This window comes from Populus alba, chromosome 19 (assembly GCF_005239225.2).
Source record: "Populus alba chromosome 19, ASM523922v2, whole genome shotgun sequence".
NCBI lineage: Eukaryota > Viridiplantae > Streptophyta > Magnoliopsida > Malpighiales > Salicaceae > Populus > Populus alba.
Window position 1 is genome coordinate 214,717 of NC_133302.1, and position 19,308 is coordinate 234,024.

At 34.3% G+C, this 19,308-nt stretch overlaps 1 pseudogene; it reads left to right on the plus strand.

The window, feature by feature from the left end:
- The first annotated feature begins 10,873 nt into the window (after window positions 1-10,873).
- On the plus strand, window positions 10,874-15,967 carry LOC118058530 (disease resistance protein Roq1-like; annotated as a pseudogene).
- The last annotated feature ends 3,341 nt before the right edge of the window (window positions 15,968-19,308 follow it).

Here is a 19,308-nt window from a genome sequence, read left to right on the forward strand (position 1 = left end):
ATATCTGTTCAGAAACTTCCATGATATCAGACAAATGAAAAATAAGTTTCAACCTCGATCTCTAATAATGCAAAAAGCGCTACCATGCCCATAAGAATCTTCTTTCAGCAATCGGAAACTAGATTTTCGGATTTTACAGGACAATAGCACCATCCACTTCCTTACTTTGAGAGAGAAGAAAAACCTATTTAAAAACTTTACTCAGAAAACCTTAAATTATAAATTGATGAACTGATTGAACAGCTCTTAGTACCAAAGATTGATTTCGGACCTCTCAGACAAGAGATAAGAATTGCGCAGCTAAAAAATGATCTGTTCAAGGAAATACAAGTAACCTCTTGAGTCAGATGGTACTGCAATAGTGAAGAATAAATCGATATCCAAAATCCCAGCAAGGAAAAGCTTGCTGTCAAACACTGCAGTTAATTCGATTTACACAGTCACTTTGCAAATTATCAAATAAGTAAACAGAATTGTCACACAAATTGAAATTACCAAGTTTAGCCCAGACATCATTAGAGTAGGAACTGAAACCAGAAGAGCATCCAGCAATCTCCACGATTTTTTCCTTCATTGGGTATTATTTAAAACTCAAAAGAATGAGAAAAGTTTCTCTTTGAGAGAATTTTGATTTGTGGGTTTTGATTTTTGATTTTCGGAGTTTTAAAGAGACAAAAGAGAAGGACAAAGCGTACATAGGAAGGAGATGTCTCTACCAAGACCATGTTTGTTTTCCGGAAAGTAGTTTCTGGAAAACCATTTTCCAAACTTTCCTGTGTTTATTTGTTATTAGAAAAGTTGGTCAACGGAAAACACTTTCCGGTCAACGGAAAATACTTTTCAGTCAATTTCAGTCAAAGAAAATTTTGACTTGGTTTTCAGGAAAGTGTTTTCCCTTTAGCTGTATTTGTTTTTCGGAAAGTGGTTTCCGGGAAATCACTTTCCAAACTTTCTTGTGTTTGTTTGCCAGTAGGAAAGTTGGTAAATGAAAAACACTATCCAGTAAAAGGAAAATTTGGCTTAGTTTTCAGGAAAGTGTTTTCCTGAAAAATTTGGGGGGAAAACACTTTCCAGAAGTTGTGAAAAATTTAGAAATGTCATTATTTGCTGATTATATTAAATTTAATCCTCAAACTTTTGATTGGTATATATATTTTGTTTTGAATATTTATTTTTCAATTTCATCTCTTAAAATTTTATTTTTATATTAACTTTGGTCCTTATTTTTATAATTGCTATTTGCTTTTTCCTTATCATATTTTTATTAAAAAATTTTATCTATCAAATTTGGTCCCCATTCTTTTGATTGTTACTTATTTTATTTGAAATAATTTATGAAATGTTGATTATTATTATTTTAATTTCTTCATCTTTGATTTTTTTAAATTTTTTTAGATTTAATCTCTATTATTTTGATTATTATTTATTTTATTTGAGATAATTTATGAAATTATATATTTTTTTTTCAATTTCATTCTCATTCAACTTTTTTAATTTGTAAGATTTGTTCCTCATTATTTTAATAAGCTATGTATGAATATAGGATATAATAAAAAAAATTCATCATTATAAATACTTTTTAGATTTCAATTTTTTTATTGTAAGTGATTAAATATTTTATATTAAATATTATATATATATTAGATAAACTTGAAAAAAAAATTAATTCATTAATAAATTATTTTCCAATTCATTTTCCATAACACAACCAAACACTGGAAAGTGTTTTCCAGTTCATTTTCATAACACTACCAAACATCGAAAAATACTTTCCCAAAATTCACTTTCCAAAAGGAAACCACTTTCCAGCAAACAAACGGAGCCCAAGTTCAATACAGTGCAGTGTTGAGGAATGCTAAGGGCTGCATGTGTAACAATCTCAAAAAAATTCAATCAATATTTATTTAACTCCTACATAAGGGTAAAGGGAGAATTTTTTTTTTTTTTTTTTTTTAAATTCATCGAAATTTCTAACGAAATTTCGCCAGAGTCTCCCCTATACCGGGAGATCCCAAGTTATCGACAATTTATCCTGCACACAATTATAATCACATCCCACCCATAATCACATCCATGATTGATACATTCAATCATTTTATTCATTTGAGAATATATTTAGGACAATTCTTCATTCTCAATCTCCATCTCATATCACATGCATAAATTAGTAATTAAGAGGGCCATCCAAGCACTAAAATTTAATATATAATCACAACACAGTTTAGCGTTTTGAACATAAGCTATTACGCTATAAAATTTTTTCTCCAAGTATAGATTAATACATTAATATTCCAAAAGCAAAAATAATATAAGGAGCATACTATTCTATTCAGGTTACATGTTTGCTTGCATAACAAAATTACATGAAGATCCTTAAGTTCCTAACTTGTACAAAAGGATAAGTAACCTAAATTCTACTCCTGACGTGAATGGGAGGGACCTGCAAAACACAAATTTTCCATAAAATTAAAAAATAACTAAAATATAAATAATTCATGGAAGAAAAATTATATAGCACATCTACCTACTTAAGTCATATGCAATTTCAATACACCACCACCATCCCTTTTGAGGATTATCCAGTTTATTTCCTATAACTACTTCTCCCCACCTTAGGAAGACTATACCGACACTAACGACCTCCATTAGTGTCTTTAGTTGTCCATCCTGAGGTCAACTAATCAAACTCATGAAAATGCCGACACTAACATGACTATTGATGTCATTTAATATATATATATATATATATTTTTTTGAACCAAAATAATTAATCACTGTTCTTTGCTACCTACGGAGGTCATCGGGTATGCCGATGTCAAGGATTCTTGACATCATTAGCTTTCACCTCGGAAAGCTAATCAAGTTTATAAATTTTGCCGATATCAACGTCACCCGCCGATATCATTAACTATTCTGAACCCGAATAGTTAATCAAGTCTATAAATTTTGCCGATATCGACGTCACCCGCCGATATCATTAACTATTCTGAACCCGAATAGTTAATCAAGTTTCATAATTCTCCCCCCACGTACCGGTAATGCCGATGTTAACCAGCTTGGCTAACATCATTAGCCTCCCATATCAGGGACAGGCTAATCAATTTCGAGAAACAATCATTATCGAAATTCGTAGTCACAGTTCATTTCCTCCAAAAGGAACCATAATTTAAATTTAGTCCTCCATTTCTATTTTCCCGTCATTTAACCTTTCATTTCCCCATTTTTCTTTTCCTCATCAATATGAACCAAGTCTTCTTCTTCTTTATATATATATATATATAGTTCAATAATTAGCTACAACAATTATTAACAAGAGGAGATATAGGTATCGAGTACCTACCTGCTGTAGACGCTCGACTTGCGCTTCCCTGTTGTTGCACTCCTCCCGCGGTTCCTCCTGGAGGAAAATTTAGGTTTGATTTCTGATTTGATTAAAGTTTCATAACCCCTTTCTTCTCTACAAGCAGCCGGCCTCCCACCCCTTCTTCTCTTAGAAATTATGTCACTTTTCTTCTTGCAAATCTCCTGCCCAAGTTTGTCTTCCCACGTAGAAATTCTAAGGTTTGTGTTGGAATAGAAAATTAGGTGTCTTCTCCTAGGCTTGATGAAGGAAAATCTGAAAAATTTCCCTCCCCTTTTCTTTTTGTTACCTCCCCCGGTCATGAATGAGAGAAGAGATGGGTATTTATAGTCCCATCTCTTCTTAATTCATTTTGGTCCCATCTTTCTCCCTTTTTCTTATTTTAGCCCCATCTATTATATATATATATATATGTAACAACACTTTGAAATTATTATAAACGCCCCCTCCCTTTTTTTTGTATACTTTATTCTCAGGCTTCACAGCATGCGTCTCTGTAAGAGCTCGGTTGGAATTACCGTAGAATAATATTTTTATTAAAACTATATTAAAATAATATATATATATTTTTATTTTTTAAAATTTATTTTTAACACCATATTAAATAATAAAAAAACATTATAAAAAAATTAATTTAAAATAAAAATAAAAAAATATTTTTTTAAAAAATAACTTTTAAAATGCCTGAATGAGAACTCACATTTGATTTTTTTAAAAAAATATTATATTTTTTTATCTATTTATTGAAAATTTATTTATATAAAAAAACAATAATTTATGAAAGATTAAAAACTTAGGGTAAATTCTTTTTTTTTTGAATAACTGTAAGTTAAAAAGTACCAAAGAGGCTTTCGGCGGTGAAGATTGAGAATATAATGGATATATATATTTTTTAAATTCTAAAACAAGATATATATTTTTTTTACATGAAAATAATACTATCTAATTTATTGAATTAAATAAATTTTATGAATTCAATTCATAAAGTTGAATATCAATTTTTGAATTTGAATTTTTAAAAAATATTAATTTAAATTTTAAATAGAATTTAATTCATAAAAAATTATACAAAAACAAATTAGATGAAAAAGGCTTGATTTGCTAGAATAATTCCTTTGAAATTAATATTCTAAAAATACTCATCTCTTTCTTTCCTCTCAGGAACTCTACACAACCACTCTGACAAAGAAAAAGAGAGAAAAGAGAGAGAAGCATAGCAAATATGGTGACTAAAACAAAAGAGACGCAATTGAATAGATTGTAGAGTCAAGCGGTCAATGAAGGAGGATGGGCATAAGTGTAAGGCGTTCTGTCAAGGTTTTAAAGTATGGTTTATGGATCCAAAAAACAGATCCAGTCTTGATCCTAAAGCTCAAACTACTAAACTAATTACAGAATCAAAATCCAACCACACAACTACCTTGCTGCCATCTACCTTGCCTCAGACACCACTGTCTCAGATTTGCTTTGAGCGATTCCCCTGTTGGGTAGATTATCGAAGCCACCGCAGAACTTTTAACAAATATGTAGTGATTGTTATGTACATATCACGAAGAAACAACAGAAGAAACCGGTTTAGCTTTTAACAAACACGGAGGTTTGGCCTTGTTACAATGAAAACAGATTCTTCGCAACAGGAGCTCCTTGGAAAGCTTTATGGAGTATGGTTTAGGTCTTATCGTCTACGTGCAAATTTGAAGCGGTTTCAACATGTGAATAAAGATTCAACGCATCGGATTCCGATTAAAAAAACATGTTCAACGTGAATTAGTACCAGTGAGGGAGCGAGACTGCAGAAGTTATGCTATGGTTGTGCGCAGAAAAAAATTCAAACAGAGGATATCAACGGAGTCCCTGTCATCCAAAACGAGACTATTAATGAAGTCCCTGTTGTTCAACCAGTGGCTGCACACTTTATAACACATGATCCAGCAGAGGAGGAGGTTGCATGGATGAAGAATACCTTGTTAGGAGTGATAAATGAAGGTGTTAATTATCAATGGAGTTCAATTAACGGGTTTTTGTTCTATGGGTGCATCACATAGAATTTATACAGATGGTCCAATTGATTGATTTGCCTGGACTGAAGCTACTGATTTGCCAATAACTGTTTGGAATGTTTCGAGCAACAACAAGATTATATCAGCATACGGTAGAGCTATAGGTTTTTGACAAAAATCAATTTGTGGTATAGCAATCTTGGTCATATTGATCTTTTAATTGGAACACGGCTTAACAGATTTATTAAAGAGCACACTACTTTGTGGTTAAATGGGAAAGATTATAAGATCAAATTGCAGGAATTGGATCCTCTGCATTATCTAGTATCTGAAGCTATTGAGTACAGTACGGCAGCTTTTGATCTGATGAAGCAGGAAGATGAGAGTGAAACAGACACTTTGATGTTGAAAATGCTGACGAGATTGCAACTAAAAGCTGTGCACATTTGGCTTATTTGATGTGTGCGGACAAATTTGGTTTATTTCCTTGAACAGCTCTTAGTACCAAAGATTGATTTCGGACCTCTCAGACAAGAGATAAGAATTGCGCAGCTAAAAAATGATCTGTTCAAGGAAATACAAGTAACCTCTCGAGTCAGATGGTTCTGCAACAGTGAAGAATAAATCGATATCCAAAATCCCAGCAAGGAAAAGCTTGCTGTCAAACACTACAGTTAATTCCATTACACGGTCACTTTGCAAATGATCAAATAAGTAAACAGGGCATATGATTCTCAGCACGAACAGCACCAAACAGAATTGTCACACAAATTGGAGGCACAAAAGAGTAAAATTGAATTAACCAATAGGGTTTACGTTCATCATTCATGATTTATGTTAAAAAAGTCTCCTACTTTCTAACTCCAATGTACTCTCACTATAATTAGATTCACTCACATTCAACAAAAGTACTTTCTCACAGTAACAATCTCTCCACAAACATGGATGCACACATACATTAACAGATTGCATTCAAAAAAATGAAACAACGAAAATTAAGAACCCCAAACCCAGGAAAGTTTCTTTCTTTGCTAAATTTCCTCATCTGGGCTCATTTCATTTCAATTTAACTTCCAATAAAATGTCAGTTTCAACACTAAACTTCACTAAAAACAGTTTCGTTAGTCATTTTCTTAGGAAACAGAGAGAGCATAACATAAGAAAGAACACAAACTGTAGAAAGAAAGAGAAGTTGAAAATACCAAGTTTAGCCCAGACATCATTAGAGGAGGAACTGAAACCAGAAGAGCATCCAGCAATCTCCACGATTTTTTCCTTCAATGGGTATTATTTAAAACTCAAAGAATGAGAAAAGTTTCTCTTTGAGAGAATTTTGATTTGTGGGTTTTGATTTTTTATTTTCGGAGTTTTAAAGAGACAGAAGAGAAGGACAAAGCGTACACAGGAAGGAGATGTCTCGACCAAGTTCAATGCAGCGTACTGCCACATTCTCACAAAATTAATTAATTTTTTTTTAAATTTAATATAATTTATATATTTTAAATCATTTTGATATACTAACATAAAAAATAACTTTTAAAAAATAAAAAATTATTATTATCATGTATTTTAATATAAAAAATTATTTGAAAAATAATCAATACCACACTACTAAGCATATTTTAAAGTGGGCTGCATGCAATCTATGTTAAGAACTCAGTTTTATTTTTAGCATCACATTTTAAATAATCTAAAACCATTATAAAAACAATTAATTTAAAATAAAAATAAAGAAAAATAAATATTTTATAAAAGAACTTTTGAAATATCCAAAGTGACTCATTAGACCTCACATATAATATTTTTTTGAAATATTATATATTTTTATTTTAATTGAAAAATTATTTATAATGAAAGATTAAAAACTTAGGGTAAATTCTTTTTTTTTTTTTTTAAGAATAACTATAAATTTAAAAGTACAAGGAAGGCTTTTAGTAGTGAAGATTAAGAATGTAATGGATATTTTTTTTTAATTCTAAAACAAGATATATATTTTTTTTTCATGGAAATAATATTATCTAATTTATTGAATTAGATAAATTTTTTGAATTCAATTCAATTCAAGGTTGCATATCAAGGTTGAATATCAATTTTTGAATTTGATTTTTTTAAAATATTAATTTAAATTTCAAATAAAATTCAATTCATAAAAATTACACAAAAACAAAGAGAGGCTTGATTTGCTAGAATAATTCCTTTGAAATTAATATTCTAAAAATACTCATCTCTTTCTTTCCTCTCAGAAACTCTACACGAACACTCTGACAAAGATAAGTAAGAGAAGTAAAGCAAATATGGTGACTAAAACAAAAGAGCCGCAATTGAATAGATTGTAGAGTCAAGTGGTCAATGAAGGAGGAGGGGCATAAGAGCATCCCTGCTTAGTTAGAAAGCTCAAAGTTTGGCGTTCTGTCAAGGTTTTAAAGCATGGTTTATGGATCTTGAATGATTCCAAAAAAAGATCCAGTCTTGATCCTAAAGGTGTGTACTGTCACGAAAGCTCAAACTACTAAACTAATTACAGAATCAAAATCCAACCACACAACTACCTTGCTGCCATCTACCTTGCCTCAGACACCACTGTCTCAGATTTACTTTGAGCGATTCCCCTGTTGGGTAGATTATCGAAGCCACCGCAGAACTTTTAACAAATATGTAGTGATTGTAATGTACATATCACGAAGAAACAACAGAAGAAACCGGTTTAGCTTTTAACAGAAACGGAGGTTTGGCCTTGTTACAATGAAAACAGATTCTTCACTACAAGAGCTCCTTGGAAAGCTTAATGGAGTATGGTTTAGGTCTTATCGTCTACGTGCAAATTTGAAGCGGTTTCAACAGGTGAATAAAGATTCAACGCATCGGATTCCGATTAGAAAAAACATGTTCAACGTGTATTAGTACTAGTAAAGGAGCGAGACTGCAGAAGTTATGCTATGGTTGCGCGCAGAAAAAAATTCAGCAAGCACTCGTGAACTCCGAAGCAATGCACACCCTACTAATCAAACAGAGGATATCAACGGAGTCCCTGTCATCCAAAACGAGACTATTAATGAAGTCCCTGTTGTTCAACCAGTGGCTGCACACTTTATAACACATGATCCAGCAGAGGAGGAGGTTGCATGGATGAAGAATAGCTTGGTAGGAGTGATAAATGAAGGTGTTAATTATCAGGATATAAGGAAAGACTTGCATTCTAATGGAGTTCAATTAACGGGTTTTTGTTCTATGGGTGCATCACAAGCTTTGATCTCGTTCAATACTTCTGACTCCACGATGGAAGCTTTTGAATTGGATATAACGCCTTGGCATGGTTATTTTGATGAGTTGAGGCCTTGCATTGATACAGATGGTCCAATTGATCGATTTGCCTGGATTGAAGCTACTGATTTGCCAATAACTGGTTGGAATGTTACGAGCATCAACAAGATTATATCAGTATATGGTAGAGCTATAGGTTTTGACAAAATCAATTTGGGGTATAGCAATTTTGGTCATATTAATCTTTTAATTGGAAAACGGCTTCACAGATTTATTAAAGAAAACACTACTTTTGTGGTTAAATGGGAAATATTATAAGATCAAATTGCAGGAATTGGATCCTCTGCATTATCTAGTATCTGAAGCTATTGAGGACAACATGACCGCTTTTGATCTGATGAAGCAGGAAGATGAGAGTGAAACAGAGACTAGTACTGTTGACACTTTGATGTTGAAAATGCTGACGAGATAGCAACTAAAAGCTGTGCACATTTGGCGTTGATTGTGGATGTGATTAGCTGTTCGCATAACAACAGGGATTTGGAAATCTGTAAAACAGCTGTTTCTGATGTTCCTGTTGAAATTCTGTTCCGGAAATATTGGAGAGAAGATCACCACAACAAGATTTCAGGGGTGTTTGGAATTAAGTTTCAACTACGGAAACTACTAAACAAAAACAGTATCTAGGAGGTGCCATCAGAATCAAATGTTGAGAGGCACAAACACATCCCATCCCATGAATTAGTGCCTCTTGACAGTCCTCAACTATCAGAAGAACAACACTCAACATCTCTGGGTTCTTCTACACCCAGTAGAGCAGCCATAAACCCAAATACCCAGCATATATTTCACCCTATGATTTTACAGAGAAGGAAGAGGAAGGTTAAAGTCTTTTTCATCAACTGACAGTTTAGAAAAACTATACGGCAGAAGGGGAAGGGGATGGTTCAAGCTCACTTGACTCTGGCATCAGACAAGGAAACGCTCGTTACACTCATCTTAGTGACGTGTCTGTACCATAAAAGAACGGGAAAGATGATGAGGTGCAAGAGATGTTAAATGCTGGGCAGTTTCTGGATTTATAAGTGCTTAAGATCAGGCGGTTCTAACAGTATACATTACAAAGCAATTGGATAGGGAGATTGGTGATTAGGCTGCGAATTAATTAATAGAAGGTGGAGAGTCTGAATAATGAGCATAGGTACAATTAGTAATAGTTCTATTGCCTTGTAAGTTTAACATGAGTGTTTGGAGGAATGATCCAAATGATGTGAAATAATGAAGTACAATCACTAACAGGGTATTATGTAGGGTATTGTGTAGAAGAGGATTTCTTAGAAAATATAAATTTAATTGCTCCTAAAAAAACAATTTGTTTTTTTTTTGTATTGTTGAAACACAAGTGGTCAGTCATAATTCGTTTGGTATTTAATGGTGCATGTAGAAAAGAATTGGTCAAATGTTAACCTAATGAATGAAATTGTGAAAGGAAAATTTCAAAGTCTAGCAATTAATACGTTATGGAATATTTTACGGGTATTTGAGTACTAGTTAGAAATAAAGTGGTCTTTGAGAATCAATTGCTATATTGGAATTCAACCCTTGAATTAATTCTCCATCGTCTTCATCTATGGCTGAAGACCTTTAAAGGTTTTGACCCTTTCAAAGGCCCATAAAGAATTTTTGAATGGACCCTCATGTAGAACTATTGCTTGTACTTTCGGTGTCAAAAAGTCTTTTAGAAAACAATAGAAATAGAAATCTTTTGCTAACATATAAAACTACATTATGGAAACATGGTATGAGAATATCGGTAAGGTTTATATTGCTGGGAAGTCTAACTTTTTGAACCAAAGAAAGAAATTCAGTGTAACATTTAATCAAAAGTAAAGAAAGAAAGTTCAGTTGACGTACTAGTCAAAGTCTTGTTTGGAAAAAAAAAATAACCGAGGCTTTGAAAAAAGGATTGTGGAAATTTAGACCATTTGATTTGAGAGTATCAGATTAGACGGAGGAGAGATGGAGGCAGCCGATTGCACGATCATGGTGTTATTAGTTTGCCGCGTGGAAAATCATGCCATTTGACTCCGATGCGGTCAAAACCTCACCAACAACACGGCTGATAAAATAGGCCATGCACTTCACGATACACCTGCTTTTTGACTGCTTTAGCTCTCGGAAAAACTGTTTGATGCTCAAGCAAGAGCTATAAATTTGCTTGATTTTGATCAATTTGTGGCTAACGAAATCTCCTTGCTCCTTTTCCTGTATATGTTACCTTTTATTTTTAACAATTATTGCGTTGCTAATAAATTGCAAGAAAGCATATTCTTTCTCTGGAACAATAGTCTGTACCATCCTTCATCAGTCCTCATTACTTCGCTCTTCAGCTAACCTTTCTGATTGCTGCAATTTGATCTTTAAAGTCACCAAGTTGATGGAATCCGACCAACTCATAAACACCATATAGAGGTAATCTCTGCGATTGTTGCTACTGATTGCATGCATGCAGTCCTTTTTGGTTTCATCTTTTCAGCAATATCGATTGTTGCAGGACAGCGATATTCATCAGCTAACCTCTCTGATCTCCAGTTGCTGCATTTTCATAGCTGGCGGAATCCAACCAGCCCTTGGGTTATGTAGAGGTATAACTAACTCTCTTTGCTTCGTTTTAATTTCACGTATTTACTTATAACAATAATTTGGAAGTTTTACGTTCAGATAGATATATCATCATTGACCAGTTTATTGAGTTCCTTGTAGATCTTCAAGCACAATATCATTCTATTTTAGAATGCAGAAAGTAAAACGCAAGCAATCCAAAGATGAAGAAAACGATTCATCCTCGCGAAAGAGAAGAAAAGCAGACCTCAGTAAGCCTGTCAGTTTTGTCTCCACAGGTAACGTAGAAATATCTCGTGCTGAGAGCAGTTATGTTAAAATCGGATCGTGAAAGTTCCATTCTGCTATTAGGCTATGCTTATTAGCAATCAAAATCAGTTTACTTCTTTCTGTTAGAATAAATACCTAGGGGAGAGGGAGGTAAGGAAGCATGGTGGAAACAATATAATATATTATTTTTCTAAGAGAGGAAGTTCTTTAGGACACATCAAAATTAACCCCACCACTTTTATCATTTCCAAGTTCATGATTTGCTGTCAATATGTTATTTGTTTCTTAAAGATTAATCACTTTCACGGGGATTCCTCTTTATCATGTCACTTAAATTATATACATATCAAAATTCAGCTTCTCTAACAAATTCCCATCAGAATTTACATGTATTGTCTCTGATGATCGCTTTACATGCATTCCTTGCTCCATTGCTAATTTATTGTGTCATAATTTCTGCAGCTGCCATGACAGAGCTAGAGTCTTCTCGCTCTAGACCAAATGGGGCCTACGATGTATTTCTGAGTTTTAGAGGAGAAGATAATCGCAAGAATTTTACAGATCATCTATATACTGCCTTAGTCCAAGCAGGAATCTACACTTTTCGAGATCATAATGAAATTCCTAGGGGTGAAGAAATCTCCAAACATCTCCTCAAGGCAATTCAAGAATCAAAGATATCTATAGTGGTCTTCTCTAAAGGATATGCTTCTTCTAGATGGTGTCTTAATGAACTTGTAGAGATTCTTGAGTGCAAAAACAGGAAAACTGGTCAGATTGTTCTTCCTGTATTTTATGACATTGATCCTTCAGATGTGAGAAAGCAGACCGGCAGTTTTGTAAAAGCATTTGATAAGCATGAAGTCTGTTTTAAAGAGAAGGTGAAGGAGTGGAGAAAAGCTCTTGAGGAGGCGGGAAATCTCTCCGGATGGAATCTCAGTGATATGGAAAATGGGTACGCCTTTTTCCCTCTAAGATTCCGTGGCACACATTTATGGAGTAATTATACAATAGATTTTACCATGTGAAATAATAATTTTTTTTTAGCATGGTTAATTGTCTCTCTATTAAAGACTTGCTTTTGTTTATGAGCAGGCACGAATCAAAATTTATCCAAGACATTATCAAGGATGTGTTGAATAAATTGGATCCCAAGTACATAAATGTTTCTACTCACCTAGTAGGTATTGATCCCCTTGTACATACTATTAGTGACTTCATAAGTACCGCGACAGATGATGTACGCCTTGTGGGCATACATGGGATGCCGGGAATAGGAAAGACGACTATAGCAAAAGTTGTATTTAATAAACTCTGCTATGGATTCGAGGGAAGCTGTTTTCTTTCGAATATCAATGAAACATCAGAACAATCGAATGGTCTTGTTCTTTTACAAGAACAACTTCTTCATGATATCTTGAAGCAAAATCCTGCAAATATCAATAATGTTGATAGAGGAATGGTTCTGATCAAAGAACGACTTTGTCACAAAAGAGTTCTTGTTGTTGTTGATGATGTGACTTATCAATACCAACTAAATGCTTTGGTGGGAGATGGAAGTTGGTTTGGTCCCGGAAGTAGAGTAATAATTACATCTGAAGATGAACGCTTGCTTCTAAAAGTGGATCGAAAATGTCAGGTCGAAGAATTGAAACGAGATGCGTCCCTACAACTTTTCAGTTGGCATGCCTTCAGGGACACCAAGCCAGCAAAAGATTATGTTGAGGTGTCGAATGATGTCGTTGATTATTGTGGAGGGCTTCCTTTAGCCCTTGAGGTTTTAGGTTCTTGTTTGTCCGGGAAAAACAAATCTAGATGGAAATGTATAATCGACAAATTGAGAAAAATTCCAAACCATGATATATTCAGGAAAAACTTCGAATAAGTTTTGACAAACTGGATGACCATAAACTACAAAATACATTTCTTGATCTTGCAAGCTTTTTTATCGGTAGAAATAAAGAATATGTAGCAAATGTACTTGAAGCTCGATGTGGTTACAATCCAGAGGATGATTTAGGAACTCTCAGTGAAAGGTCTCTGATTAATGTTAATGCTTCTGGAAATATAAGCATGCATAATCTATTACGAGACATGGGAAGGGAGATCATTCACAAAGAGTCACCTAACAACCCAGGAAAACGCAGCCGAGTATGGCAATGTGAGGATGCATGGAATGTACTCAGCAAGCAAATGGTAATAACTAAATGCATACACAAATGCTCGTTTATCTTTCTTTTTAAACTTCTTGCATATAATTACTTTGTAACTCTATTGAATTTTGTTGGTTTTTTAGGGAACGGAAGTGGTAGAGGGTTTAGCGCTGGATGTCAGAGCATCAGAAAAGAATTTATTAAGCACAGGATCATTTACAAAGATGAGATGCTTGAAGTTACTCCAAATCAATGGAGCATGTCTATCTGGGCCTTTCAAACTGCTTTCTGAAGAGTTGATATGGATTTGTTGGCTTGAATGTCCTTTGAAATCTATTCCGTCCGATTTAATGTTGGACAACCTAGTTGTTCTTGATATGCAGTATAGTAACATTAAAGAATTATGGAAGGAGAAAAAGGTAAGAAGAATACTACAATTCTTCAAAATTTGTCCTTGATTTAATGCATATTTTTAAGTTACAACTTTTGATGATTACTTTTTATTATTTTCCTTGCTGCTCTTACAGATTCTCAATAAATTAAAAATCCTTAATCTCAGTTATTCAAAGCACCTTGTTAAAACACCAAACTTGCACAGTGTAAGTCTAGAAAAACTTTTGTTGGAAGGTTGCTCGGGTTTATTTGAGGTGCATCAATCTGTTGGACATTTAAAGAGCCTCACTTTCTTAAATCTAAAGGGATGTTGGAGGCTAAAGATTCTTCCGCAAAGCATTTGTGAGGCAAAGTCTCTTGAGATTTTGAATATTTTCAGAGTGTTCACAGCTTGAGAAGTTGCCGGAACACATGGGTGATATGAAATCCTTTACCGAGCTGATAGCAGATGGAATTAACAATGAGCACTTTTTCGCTTCAATTGAACATTTAAAGTATATAAGGAAGTTGTCACTGTGCGGATACAATTTCACTGCGGACACGCCATTATCTACATCCTGGTATTCACCAATTTCATCAAGTGTTTTAGATTGGAGAGCCTTGCTGCCAACTTGTTTCACTGGTTGGAGATTATTGAGAAAACTAAGACTTGCTTATTATGGTTTGTCTGAACGAGCAACTAATTGTGTTGATTTTGGTTGTTTGTCCTCTCTCGAAGAATTGAATCTATCAGGAAACAATTTCTTAAGTCTGCCTTCTGGCATCGACGTCCTTCCTAAGCTGGGGCTTTTGAGAGTGTCGTACTGCAGCAATCTTGTATCAATCTCAGAGCTTCCCTCAAATTTAAAATTCTTGGATGCAATCGGTTGCACATCAATGGAAAAGGTAAGACTTCCAGTCCAGTCCAAAAAACAATGAAAATCTGTCTCTATATAGGAGTCCAAATTTAACAGAGATTCAGGGCATGGACATGGAAGGTCTAAGTAATCATGGCTGGATTATTTCCTCTGATACCGCCTCCGATTTATCAAATAATTACAAGAAGAGTTTTGTTGAGGTACTATTTCTGTCTCTTCAGCACACAAATAAAGACACAATTGGCATATACTATATATTTATTAGTGTCTAAAATTTCAGCACTCTTTGTAATTAATCAATATATATATATGCAGGCATTGTGGAATGGTGGTTATGGATATCATATTCACGGCTATGATGCCAAATTGCTTATGGGAATCTATCATCACAACGTGCGAAAGGGGTTCACCTTCCATGGAGAAGGATGTTCATTATCATTTCATACACCTCCAGTTTTTCAAGGGTTGATTTTTTGGGCTTTCACTACAAGGATTGTTTTTACTAGGAGTCATACAATCAATGCTATTATAAAAAAAAAGAGCAACGGTATGCAATTGTTTGAAGCTACACTGGTAATAGGACTCTATTGCCCCATAAGTTGGACAAGATTCGTAAGTTTAAGTGAGATGGCAATGGAAGAATGTTGTGGGCACGAAGAATTGGAATTGTATGTGAATTTGGGGAGCGAAGACATTAATGTGAAACAATGTGGGATCAAAGTGATTGTAGATTTGGATTCATTTGAAGGGTTGGAGTGGGATCATGACATTGACAACCAAGAGTCAGAAGTGGGAAGAGATGAAGTAGTACCAATTCATCTGCTTCCTCATCCTCTTTATGGTTCATTGACATTTTCTACAATTGAGCAGTTTAAAGATTATTTATATAGGAAGAGTTTTTATCCATTTCGCGAAGAAACTTTCAACCTGAGCTCAATTAGTTGAAGGATTGTTTTGTGAAAAATCCGTACTTTATGCCCTCTTAGATCTTCCATTATCGCCTTGTTGTATAAAATTAATTAATTAATAAATAAAGCATTTTGTTTTTGAGTTGGCAAAATGAATGATTGCAGTGCATGAATCTACAGGCTCTTTTGAAAACTTATCTCAAAGGCAAAAGTTTTAATCAGCATGACTCAGACTAGCACTTTTAAAGAGGAAATTATTTTTAAGGATAATGAGACTAGTTTTGTAGTCAAGATGTCCAGTCCTTGAGGAGTTACTGATAGACAGTGATATTTATATATAAATGAAACAGAGATGAAGAAGGAGCAGAGGGTAGAAAGGAAGAAGAACATAAAATGAATATGTTATACAGAGAAGCAGAAGATGAAATTCATGCACTGTTATACTATTACTTTTGCTTAAGTGTTTACATTACTCACCCTCAGTTTATATATGCAGTATTGGAAAGATACCATACGGGGAATGTTCACTCAATATAATGCTAACAGATTCTCTTTTCTAACAAAGAATACTAACAGCATTCTAACAATATTAATTGCTAATCTTCTGACACTTGGCATCATTAGGACCGTTGATATCTTTACATGCCCTCTCAATCACAGGCTGGGAGGAGCCAAGCATGAGATTGGAGCAATGATGCTGAAACAAAGAAATGGAAAGACCTTGGGTGAGGATATATCAGTAGAGGAGACATGTTGGACCAGTAAATCATCTGTGATAACCCGTTCCCTAACAAAATGATAATCGATCTGGAGATGTTTCATCCTGGAATGGAACACTGGATTGGAAGCAAGGGAGATAGCAGAGATATTTTGAAAAGAGAGGAACAGAGAAGTGAATAGAATTAGAGGGAGATACTGCAATAGAGATGAAGAAAAGTAGAGAATAGAGATGAAGAGAAGTAGAGAGAAATTCTGCAGTGTAGAGGAAGAAGAAAATGTTTATGTGTATATTCTCTTATTAGAGTTGAACAATCTGAAGTTGAGAAGTAGTCGCTATTTTTAGAGTGCAGGAGATAGAAAAGAAGAGAATCAAAGATTGAGAAGGAAGAATCTTGCAGAAAGTTGAAGATTTAAAGAAGAAGTGTCAGTTTGACGATATATCAAACAGATAATAGACACACCAGCGAACACAGAAGAATTTCATGAATAAGATGAGAAAGAAGCCAGAATCAGAAACAAGAGTAAAAAAAAAAAAAATCATAGAGTGCAGAAGTCTCTCCAGGTTTCCCTTTCTTTCTGCTGAAAGAGAAGCAACAGAGTCTCAAATTGATTTCAGCAGGTGCACGCAGTAACACTAAGATCTTGAAGAGGTCATGGCCAAGCATCATCCTGATTTGATTATGTGCCGGAAGCAGCCATGAATTGCTATTGGATGCCTTTGTGAGAAGTGTGATGGAAAATGTGTAATCTGCAATTCCTATGTACATCCTGGCACACTTGTGCGAGTTTGTGATGAGTGCAACTACGGATCCTTCCAAGGTTGGTGTGTTATTTGAGGAGGAGTGGGAAGCTCTGATACCATGATAGACAGTGATATTTATATATAAATGAAACAGAGATGAAGAAGGAGCAGAGGGTAGAAAGGAAGAAGAACATAAAATGAATATGTTATACAGAGAAGCAGAAGATGAAATTCATGCACTGTTATACTATTACTTTTGCTTAAGTGTTTACATTACTCACCCTCAGTTTATATATGCAGTATTGGAAAGATACCATACGGGGAATGTTCACTCAATATAATGCTAACAGATTCTCTTTTCTAACAAAGAATACTAACAGCATTCTAACAATATTAATTGCTAATCTTCTGACACTTGGCATCATTAGGACCTTTGATATCTTTACAGTTACAGCATACCATGATACCTTTTGTCCCTGATAATGTCGAAGGCGATGATCTTGTATACAAACCAGAAATAGTGGAGAAAAACAAAGAGGCTTGTAAACATTGCGTGGAGAAATCTACAATTGATTCAGATTGCATCGATGATGTGACTTTTTTCTTCGAGTGTGCATCGAGATTGAAGGAATTAAACATAACAAGGCAAGATTTTCACTCTCAAAATCACTCTATAAACAGTTTGTTTCCAGAAAGAAATCCAGGAGGTTACAGTGGATTGTTTTTTGGCAGACAAACCATACTAGTTGGGACTTATGGATGTTTCACCACACGGGTTGATAAATAATACAGGGGAGGCAGAATTTGGGTCTGATAATTGTAGGGAAATGAAATATTCCTGTATATAGAATAGCAGAGTTGTATAAAATCAAAGATATGCATTTATTCACTTTCTATTGTAATCCCTAATATTTCGCTATTAAGGCTACAATGCAGCAATAGGAATCAGTTGCAGTGTCCCTGTATAAGTATATGATTCAGTACCAATAACAAATTACGACTACGAATTCAATCTTGCTCTTCATTCTTTTCATGGTATCAGAGCTGACTTAGAATCCTCACTCATCACTGCAATTAAATCTCTTGTCTAGCATCTCTCTTCTTCAGCCACCATGACCAACAATGAAATGTCATCAACCTAGAAGCTTATATTCAAATCCCTGTTTCACTCACCATTTAGATCATCCACGTTTGGTTTTGATTTCCAAACCCTTGAATGGAGACAACTATTCTACTTGGAAAAGGGCTATGACCTTGGCCTTGAATTCTAAAAACAAACTAAGTTTTGTTAATGGCTCAATCAAAGCTCCTTCAGAAGAAACTGATCCTGAAGGATATTCGGCTTGGTCTCGATGCAATGATATGGTCCATTCATGGATCATTAACACTCTCAATCCAGAGATTTCAGATAGTGTGATATACTACTCTACCGCCCATGAAGTTTGGGAAGACCTTCATTGTTGTTACCCAATTTTTGACCCATGTTTTTTATATATTTTCAAAAAATCAAAAATGGAGAAAAACAAAGAAAATCCAAAAAAATATGTTTTTTTAATATATTTTCGTCATTTTAGCATTTTCAACGTCGTCTAAAAAGAATTTAATTTTTCAAAAGATTTTCAAACGCGTTCGACTTTTCACGCGTCGTTTTTAAAATCATTGATTTTCCTCATTGAGTCGACGTTGATATTGCTCGTTTTCAAAAAATAAAAAAAAAACAAGAAAAATCAAATTTTACAAAAAAAGAAAGTTAAGGGACCAATTTTGAAAACTTGGCAATATTTTTTGCCTATAAATACTGGTTTCCAACACTTACAAAGGAGGGGGGGTTCATTTTTTGCAAGGGGGTTAATTTTGGAAACATCAAAAAAATACAAAAAACCTAAACCTAATCTTTTTTTGAAGGGCAGCCGCCCCCCTGGTTTTAATTTTTCCCAGCCGCCGGCCACAAACCAAAGCCAAACAGCCACTTCTCCTCAGCCGGCCCCAAGCCACAAAGAAACCATTTTCCCCTCACAAAT